This window comes from Arvicanthis niloticus, chromosome 8, assembly GCF_011762505.2.
Source record: "Arvicanthis niloticus isolate mArvNil1 chromosome 8, mArvNil1.pat.X, whole genome shotgun sequence".
Lineage (NCBI taxonomy): Eukaryota > Metazoa > Chordata > Mammalia > Rodentia > Muridae > Arvicanthis > Arvicanthis niloticus.
Genome location: NC_047665.1, coordinates 4,830,366 through 4,840,127, shown reverse-complemented (window position 1 = coordinate 4,840,127; position 9,762 = coordinate 4,830,366). Strand labels below are relative to the sequence as shown.

General features: G+C 46.1%; 1 long non-coding RNA gene across 2 annotated transcripts; it reads left to right on the top strand.

Annotated features, from left to right (window-relative positions):
- The first annotated feature begins 1,094 nt into the window (after positions 1-1,094).
- LOC143443161 (uncharacterized) lies at positions 1,095-8,880 on the top strand. 2 transcript variants are annotated; one of them, XR_013111930.1, is made up of 3 exons: positions 1,095-1,259; positions 5,872-6,907; positions 8,175-8,880. It is a non-coding gene; the product is annotated as an uncharacterized LOC143443161 (long non-coding RNA). The 2 variants fall into 2 exon arrangements; XR_013111929.1 differs by lacking the exon at positions 1,095-1,259 and adding an exon at positions 2,590-2,854.
- The last annotated feature ends 882 nt before the right edge of the window (positions 8,881-9,762 follow it).

The following is a 9,762-nucleotide window of genomic DNA, read 5'->3' as shown; positions in this document are numbered from 1 at the left end:
TTACTTGACGATGTCCAATTATACTTAAAATGGGACATGTTGTCAGAGCACAGCTTCACAGTATATCTAACCTAACCTGCAGGTTTCTAGAGAATAGGGTGATCACAACTAGGTTATGTTTGTATGAATATTTAGATACATGTGTACAAAATGAGTAGAATTTTGTACACCAAAGTGTTGCCATTAGTTATATTTGAGACGTAAAATTTAATTTTTAAAATTGCCTCTTTTATAATATATATAATATATGATATACATACATACATACATACATACATATACATATGATACACACACACACACGCACACACACACACCAGGTCATTATAATAGTCATGATGAAAATAAAAGGTTTCAGAAGAGAAAGAAACGCTTCTGACTTACCCCTGAGAGGGCATGACTACACACCAGACATAGAACATAGTTTCTGAAGACTTTTGACTCTGCAGCAAGAGATGGTGTTGACATAGTCAGCTGAGGCAGCAAGACCAGCTGAACCAGCAGGCCCTCCTCTGGAGCAGGGAAGGGCCAGTGTCAGTCCTGTGCTGCATGTGTGCCACTGAGGCAGAAGGCAAGGGTGAGGGAGTCCACTCCACCTGTTAAAACTCCAGCCCATCACTGACTATAGTTACCCTTCCTGTCTTTGGGGGATGCAGTGATATGCTTTTGGGGTGGTGTGGTATTCATGTCCCAGAGAGGCTCTGGGACACACTAAGGGGAGTCTTCAAGAGAGGAGAGGTGAACCCAATCCAGTCCGGCACTAACGTGCCTATAATTTAAATTTGAGCCACTGAGCATTTATGCAGCACCTAGAGTGTGAGTGTGTCGGGCGTGGAATTCAGTAACACACTGCGATATGGTATTAGTCCTGCGCTGAATAAACCCAGAGGTGAACCAGGCTGATAAGGTCACCGACACGTGGGGTAAAATAAGATCGTGTACTTTGTACCAGAGATACACATAACATACCGTGGAGTCAAAGCACAAAAGGAAGACGTGTCTTCCACCAACGTGGGAATGGTTAATTATTAGATATCAAAGGCCACTAAAACAGATTAACTTGTCATAGGACCTTAAAAGACACAGCAGGAAGAAGCATGTCCAGTGGTTAAGTTTCCTCTCCTGCCTGTCTCCTCAACCTGCTTGAGAAGAGCTGAACCTAACCATTCTTATGCATGTACATTGGTTGCTGTAGATAGGCTGGCCATGCAGCCCTGAACTTCTGCACCCAGCTTCCTGAAAGGGGACAAGGTGCTGAGGTAGGTCTGCCCACAGGGGATCAGATTTAAGCTTTGTGCTAAGGAAAGTGCATGGACCAGAAACTGTCAAAGAGATGAGTGCAGACTCCTCCCCACCTCACTAAGGCTGGATCAGTCAGCCCAGCAGGGCCCTTCAAGTCTCTAGGACACTGCCTCTGTGGACATTTCAACCCTCTATTGATTAGCGTCCAGACACCGTGAAGTTAAGTGTTCGCTTGCCACTTTTGTCTGGCAAAGATGCAAATTACTTCTGTCCCGCTAAATAGATGTCCCCAGGAGGCTACGGCAGGTTGGCCTTGTCGCCTCTTTACCAGATTTGTCTCTAAGTCAAACCCTCATGTGTGCACACAGAGATGCACAGTTCAAGGCATCCTGCTGCACTGTGTGAACCCCCAGGTCCCCAAATGGTTTGTGCCGTTTTCAACATCTTCCTGATTTCCTTAGAGGTAAATCAACAAGTTCCAACCCATGTTCCCTCTGTATCAGAATGGGTACAGCTTTTTTAATTTCTGCAGATTATCCTTTGACACTTGTGGTCTGGGGATGTGTGTCAAAGGTTGTGTTACCCCGGTGTTTATAATTTGATTGCATTCTATTAAATGATCTTAGTTGTCCATTTCACTCTCTCTCTCTGTCTCTCTCTGTCTCTCTCTGTCTCTCTCTGTCTCTCTCTGTCTCTCTCTGTCTCTCTCTCTCTCTCATGCACACGTACACATACACACACTCGCGTGCGTGCACACACACACACATGCACACACGTGCACGCGCGTGCACACACACACTCACGTTCGTGCACACACATTCCATTTCGTGTGACTACAACACAGTGAGAGAAGCTGGGTAGCATATAAAGAACAGAAATCCATTTCCTTGGATCTGGATGTTGGAAAACCCTTCCTGCTTCACCATTCCACAGTAGACGGCAAAAAGGAAAGGAAGCGGGCATGTCATCCTTCCAGGAGGAAACCATTCCCTCAGTAAGGAAGTCCCCTCGTGATGGTGCTGAGCAACTCGTAAGGTTTGATTCTCACAGGCTCAACCCCCCATATTAGAGGTTAGGTTTCAACATACAAGTGTTGACAGAATTCTGTCACTGGGTTGCAAAAGCCATGCTCTTCCCATGGCCAAAATATCCTCACATCATTTGAACAGCCCCAAAGCCTGAGCTCCTTCCCACACCTGTTTCAAAGTTCAACATGAACAGTTCCCTCCAAGTCAGGTAAAGGTGAGATTCCAGGTAGGCAGGACGCCCTGGCAGTGAGCTCCTCTAGCTGTGAGATTATGAAACTGAACAGTTTAGAATCCACTCAATATACAGTGGTGGGGCAGGCAAGACATCAACAGAAGGGCGTGTTCAGTGGTGACCTTACGCCCATAGCTCTACTATGAATTGTCTCTGGTGGCCACTGCAACATGTTTCTACCTGGGCCCGGAGCTGTAGAGTAAATCCTCAGAGGTCTCACAGCCCCACTGCACTCCACATGCCTGTAGAATTAGCTCCACATGGACACGGCTGGAGCTTATTGCTGGAACCTCCCAGAACAATAGCCAGAGCAATGGCCAGAGCCTTCTGACCTAGACCCTCTGGAGTCATGGTGAGTTTGCCAAGAAGTATTGCTCTGGAATGTATGGAGCAGAACCCAGTGTGACCTTTGTCAGTGAGCTGTCAGAGGGCACATAGAAGCATTTGAAATCCCCCTGCCCTTGTGGAGTTCTGGGTCTATGACAAGGAGAGTCTCAGAGATCTCCACAGGCCTCCAGGGCTTTTCTCCCATGGCCGGCAACCTGAATTCCTCTACTCACGCCAACCCTTTCCTGAAGGTCATTGCACCCCTGGCTTGTTCCCTGGGCTGAGCTCCTGGCTTGCTCTCTGAGCTAAGCCCCTGGCTTGCTCTCTTTAATGCCTTCTCAGTCTTGGCTAGGTTACAAACTTTTCAGATCTTTTTGCTTTGCTTCTTTTAAAATTAGATTCTATTCTGAAACCATTTCTCTGTGTCTGTAGCCATATGTGGTTAAAAATGTCCAAGAAACTTGTCTTCAATGTCTTTTGGTTAGAAAATTCTCCTCTTGGGTGTCTTGGGTGATCACTTGAATTCTGCCTTGCACAGAGCCCTCAGGCATAGGCCCAATTCGGCTAAATTGCTTGTTAATCTGTAGCAAATACAGTCATGATTCCAATGCCCGACACCTTTTCCTTCACTCTCATGAGACATCACAGAATCACCTTCATCATCTATTTGTCTATTCTTCTACCGACACTGGCATGGGTACTCAAGGAATACTGAAGATGCTTCAGTGTCTCTTTGCAAATAGTCTCCTTTGGCCCCTCGCCACAATGGCCCACATATCTCCATGCGCAACAGCAAAGGCCTTTCCTTTGAACTCATGGTTCTTACCCTCTAGTGAGACAGGGATTACAAATGCTGTAGTCATTTGTACGCCATTATAAATTGATATCATTATAAACGGTGGTATAAATGGCATAGTTGCTAGAATCCACGTGAAGCACTGTGAGGAGGGTCAGGGTAAGGTCGAAAGATGGAGAAGGGGAATGACACAGCTGAGCAGGTGTCAAGGAAGCTCTATTGCAGATGTGGGAATTGACCTGGGATGTCCAGAGTAGTTTAGCAAAGATGAGATGCAAGTTAAGGAGAAGCAGAGTCTGTGCAAAGGAACAGAGAGAACGAGTGTGAGAGAGAGGACAATCACAGCCATGCTCGGGGAGCCGGGAGTGATGTGGAAGGGGACAATCACAGCCATGCTCAGGGAGCCGGGAGTGATGTGGAAGGGGACAATCACAGCCATGCTCAGGGAGCCGGGAGTGATGTGGAAGGGGACATCCACAGCCATGCTCAGGGAGCTGGGAGTGATGTGGAAGGGACAATGTCTGACCAGGTGCAACCTTTGATCCCAGTAAGTGAAGTCAAAATGCTGCAGAGAAATAGGAGCCGAGAAAGACTCCTCGCTGCAGGAATGGGAGCCAAGAGTGCTCTCCTCAGCCAGGGAAGTGTGGAGAGCTCACCCCAGGTGGCTGTTACACACACAGCTACACACCCAGGTATTTTCAGGACAGTCAGAGCATCGCTTATGCTCAGCAAAGCAGTACATTTCTGAGTGTGTGCACTTGAAGGTTGTGGTTTGAAAAGGAAGGGTGTAGGATACCTTTGGGGTGTAGGATACCTTTGGGGTGTAGGATACCTTTGGGGTGTAGGATACCTTTGGGGTGTAGGATACCTTTGGGGTGTAGGATACCTTTGGGGTGTAGGATGCCTTTGGGGTGTAGGATGCCTTTGGGGTGTAGGATACCTTTGGGGTGTAGGATACCTTCGGGGGGGACAATATTAGCTTTAGGTCACGATGCATGAGCTTGAAATTACAGAAACACCTCTGTGCATGCATGGTCGATGTTCTCCAAAGGTAGCCCCAATTGAAGTAAAAGAAAGGGTACTTCAAAGTTAATATAGGAGTCTCCATCCCCCACCCCCGAAAGTGCCTGATGTGCTCAGCAGAGGTGGTCAGGCAACTGGCAGAAGTGTTTGTCATCATGAAAATAGAAAGGTGACTGTATTTCCCTCATACTTTTTGTCCCTTTGATAAAACCATGGCCAAAAGTAACTGTTGGAAGAGAGCGTTTACTCAATTTATATTTCCACATCACAGCCCATCACTTAGAGAAGCCCAGGCCAGCATTCAAGGCAGGAGCCTGGAGGCAGGAACTGGTGCAGAGATCGTGGAGGAGTGCTGCTTACTGGCTTGCTCTCCATGTCTTGTTCTGCCTGTTTTCTTTTACAACCCAGGACCATTTGCAGAGGTGTGGCACAGTAGGGTGGAAACTTCTCCAAAACTGACCATATAATCAGGCACAAAGCAATCCTCAACAGACACAAGAGGATTAAAATAACCCCTTGCATTCTATCAGATCGCTACAGATTAAGGCTGAACTTAAAACAACAATAGAAAGTCCACATATTCATGGAAACTGAGCAACTCTCAATGATCACTTGGTCAGGGAAGAAATGAAGAAAGAAATTAAAGACTTTAAGAAATTAAAGAATTCAATGAAAATGAAGGTACAACTTAACCAGGCTTAAGGGACACAAAGAAAGTAGTGCCAAGAGAAACTCCATAACACCAACTGCCTCCATAACGAAATCAGGGAGATCTCATATGACCAACCTAAGAGCACACCTGAAAGCTCTAGAACAAAAAGAAGCAAACACACCCAAGAGGAGTAGACATCAGGAAATAATCAAACTCAGGGCTAAAATCAATTAATTAGAAACAAAGAGAACAATACAAAGACTCAAGAAAACCAAGAGCTGGTTCTTTGAGGAAATCAACAATATCTTGATTTCTATCGACAAACGCTTAGCAAAACTAACCAAAAGGCACAGAGACGGTATCCAAATTAACAAAATTAGAAATGAAAAGTGAGACATAACAACAGAAACTGAGGAAATTCAAACAATCATTAGGTCTTACCTCTAAAGTCTGTGCTCCACAAAACTGGATATGTTCTTGGATTCAGTTTTCGAGAATTTTATTGAGTATTTTTGTGTCAATGTTCATAAGCAAAGTTGGACTGAAGTTCTCTTTCTTTATTGTGTCTTAGGAGGAAGGAAGGAAGCAAGCAAGCCTGTCCCATACTACAGGAAAGAGAAGAAAAGGGGGTGTGTGTGGAAAGTTATTCAACTTATTCTAACCTGGTAGGATGTGAGAGAAATCTGCATGAATACAATCAGGTTGGAGTGTATTTCCCAATATGAGACACAGGGGGAAAGTTTGCAGCTAAAGAATGTGACGGTGTCTACATCACACTCCTTCCCAGGGCTCGGAGCTGTTGGTAGAAGAGAAGGTGGAAAGATTTGAAAAGTCAGAGGCCGTTGATGACCACAAGAAGAGTGTTTTCCTGATACACTAAGGCAATTGCTCACATGAGCTCACAGATCACATGACAACTGTGACAGCACACACAGGACCTGTGCATGATCAAGCCAGACCCAGTCTCAGCATGGAGAAGGGAGGTAGGTGGGCATCAAGTCCCACACCTCCTAGCTAAAGCTGATAGCTGCTGAATCAGCATTCTTTAAAAGTGCCAAACATCCAAGAAAATATGGGCAGCACTGTGTATGAGGAGAGAGAGAGAAAGAGAGAGAGAGAGAGAGAGAGAGAGACAGAGAGACAGAGAGACAGAGAGACAGAGACAGTGAGAGAGATCACAAAGTTGGATAAGTTGGGTGGGTAGGGAAGGGAGAAGTATTTAGAAGTTGGTGAAAATACTATAATCCTGGTACATAGTACCACATTCTCAAATAAGAATGTTTTAAATGAAAAAGAAAAAAAGAAAAGAAAAGATCAAGAAGAAACAGAAACTCCTGTCTTGAGACTAACTTTAAAGCAAGTGCCGATAGGGACTGGTATAGATGCAGTCAGTCCTTACCCAGTCTGTACCCTGTCACGGGCTTCCTCACACTCTGTTCGACACTTTCATTTGACACTGGAACCTGTGTTATGTGGCATGATGGACCCATGCTTCTTGAGAAGTTGTTTCTGGAAGCTATCACTCAGGAAGGAGGAAGCCAGCACTGTCCTGTGTGACCCCAGCTTGAACTGGTTGGTGGGAAGTAGAGAGGTGTCAACAACACAGTGTGAGTACAATCCCCCATTGCAGAACTGCACACTCTGGCATCAAAGGGACAAGCCAATTACAATTCACCGGTGGTGGACTCTGCTGTCCACAGTCTCTAAAACTCACTCCTAAAACCACCCAAGCTGTTACCGTGCTTTGGCACTGGGCACTAACCTTGGCCATGAACTCCCTCACCTTTTAGAGAACTCATTTTGAGGTCTTATTGGATATGGATGCAGACAACTGAGCTAAAGGGTTAATACTTATCTGCAATGGATGACTTTTAATAACTCTATTCCCTAAGAACTCAATGATATTCAATTAAAAATACACAAACTGGATAGCATTTCCTGTGACACTCTGGCTGTGAAAGTCAATATTTCTCTTAGTTTTCCAAATGGAAGAGAGACAGGAAAGCTAGTTTCTTTGGCTCACACTATTAAAAAGAACTACAGGGCAGGACTCTTACCTCATCTATAAAGCATGAGTGTATTGCTCTCATTTTAAACAAATACAGACCAAGGCTTTCCCTTTGCATTTCCAAGCAGAAAAACATTCCATGACTCTCTTCCATAAAATACAGTGAACTCTGGGTATGTGCCACACTGTGTTGCAATCAGCCGTTAAAATCATTAACTGTACCAGGCCAGTACTTCCAAATGCAATGTTGTTCAGAAGGTAGAAAACACACACACACACACACACACACACACATGCATGCATACATGCACAGGCACACACATATGCACACACGTGTGTATACATACAGAAAACGTAAGCTACAGAGAAAAGGTAGGGGTTGGATCATAGTTTGAAGTTACAAGCCATCAGCAGCAAAGGCATGGCGGTGGTGTGTGGGGTAGCTGGTCATATTGCATTCTCTGTGAGGAGACAGAGAGCTGTGGATTCTTTCTATATGCACCTTTAGATAAGTAAGTAACAAAATAGTTAGGAATAGATTTGGAGGAGGCAAGTACAGTGGCACACACCTTTAATTCCAACACTCAGGAGGCAGAGGTAGGTGGGTCTCTATGATTTCCAGGCCACTCTGGTCTATACAATGAGTTCTAGACCAGTCAGTGCTCTGCAGTGAGAGCCCCTCTCAAAAAAAAAAAAAAAATCACAGAGAAAAGTTAAAATTAAAACTTGAAAACCTGGAGGAAATCTGGGTTAAAGACACAAGAACGGGTCTCCCCACTGTAAGATGTATAAAAGATGTAAGATGTTTGAGTCTGAAAGAGAGCTCGGCATGGTCTAGGTTCAAGTGTGGACATTTTTTTTCACAGGATGCTGATTTATGCACGCAGAATCTGGGTGAGAAGGCACCTTCTGGAAAGCCACAGAAGGCCCCCGAGTTCCTCTCAGTACTTTCCCTACCCCCAACCCCTACACCCAGCAAGGCTCCTGGTACATAACAGGTGTGCTTCCTCCCAACTCTTCTCAGACATCTATTTCCAGCTCAGTCCTTTGCAGAACTCTGGACCCGACTCCCAGAGGCCTCGCTAGCATCTTTGTTGACTATCTGATGGACGTCTCAGGCGCAGCGTGTCCAAATCTGAACTTTGTACCCTTCCCACCAAACCTGTTTCGCCTGTGGACCTCAGTTGGCACAAATGCCACCCTCCCAAGGAATCTTGAAACTAGTTTTTCTTGTTGAATCCATCAAAGCACAAAATCTCCACTCCTCTGAAAATCTACCCCAGATGTGATTACCTCCAGTACTGTCATGGGACCCCTACCCAGGTACAGGTGAGAAGGCACCTTCTGGGAAGCCATCCTCACCCTGTCTCACCTGGCTTCCTGTCTGATGTTCACACACACACACACACACACACACACACACACACACGACTCTACTCTTTCAGTTTCACATACCTAACCTTAACTGAGCTCACAGACCCCTTCTCCTCAAAATCCTGGACAGCTTCCCATCCCACAAAAAGGCTGAAGACTTACAGGAACCCTAAGGGCCTCAATCTGGGTTCTTGTTCTCTCTCCCTCCCTCCCTCCCTCCCTCCCTCCCTCCCTCCCTCCCTCCCTCCCTCCCTCCCTCCCCTCCCTCCCTTCCTCCCTCCATCTGTCTGTCTCTCTGTCTTTCTCTGCCTTTCTCTCCCTCCTTCCATCCCTCCCTCCCTCTGTTTCTCTCCCCCTCCCCCTCCTCTCAGGCTCCTTCTTCCCCTCCTGCCTCCTCTTTCCTCTGTGTGTTATTCTCCCTCCCATCCTCTCTTCGTTTCTTTCTTCCTCCCACTCAGGATATAATGGCTCCCAAGTTAATGCCCAGTCACATCCTGACCACCCTGACTTTGGTCTCTGCACTGGCCTCCCCCGAGACCGGAACATTCCGAGACCGGAACATTCCAGCTGATTTTCATATCTCCCTTATTTATTGGCACAGCTCACCGTCAAGACAAGGTGTATTTTGACCACTGTGACTAGAGTGTCCCCTGCCAGTCTCCTCTCTCCCAGTTCCCCACACCACAGGCTCTTCTTGAAACTGAATATCACTCTGCACAAGTCTCTCTCTCTCTCTCTCTCTCTCTCTCTCTCTCTCTCTCTCTCTCTCTCTCTCTCTCTCTGCTGGAATGCACGCCCCACACTCACTTCCCTACTATTCCCCAAGCAACAAGAAAAACGCAGAGCACACAGCCCCTATTCAGAGAGTTTCTGTGGAACATATACACGTGTGGTGAGTGACCAGCCCGTACTGGAGCTGTTCTGTTCAGGCCCCCTGAGCTCACAGCTTTGATTTGACAGAAAGCCAAACATCACGATCTTTTTACTTTTGAGTGAGATAAAGGTCGTATCTTTCAACAAGCTGGACAAAGCCAACATGCTTTAGGATCTGACTGCTTTCCCCGGTCAAAGCAGATAATT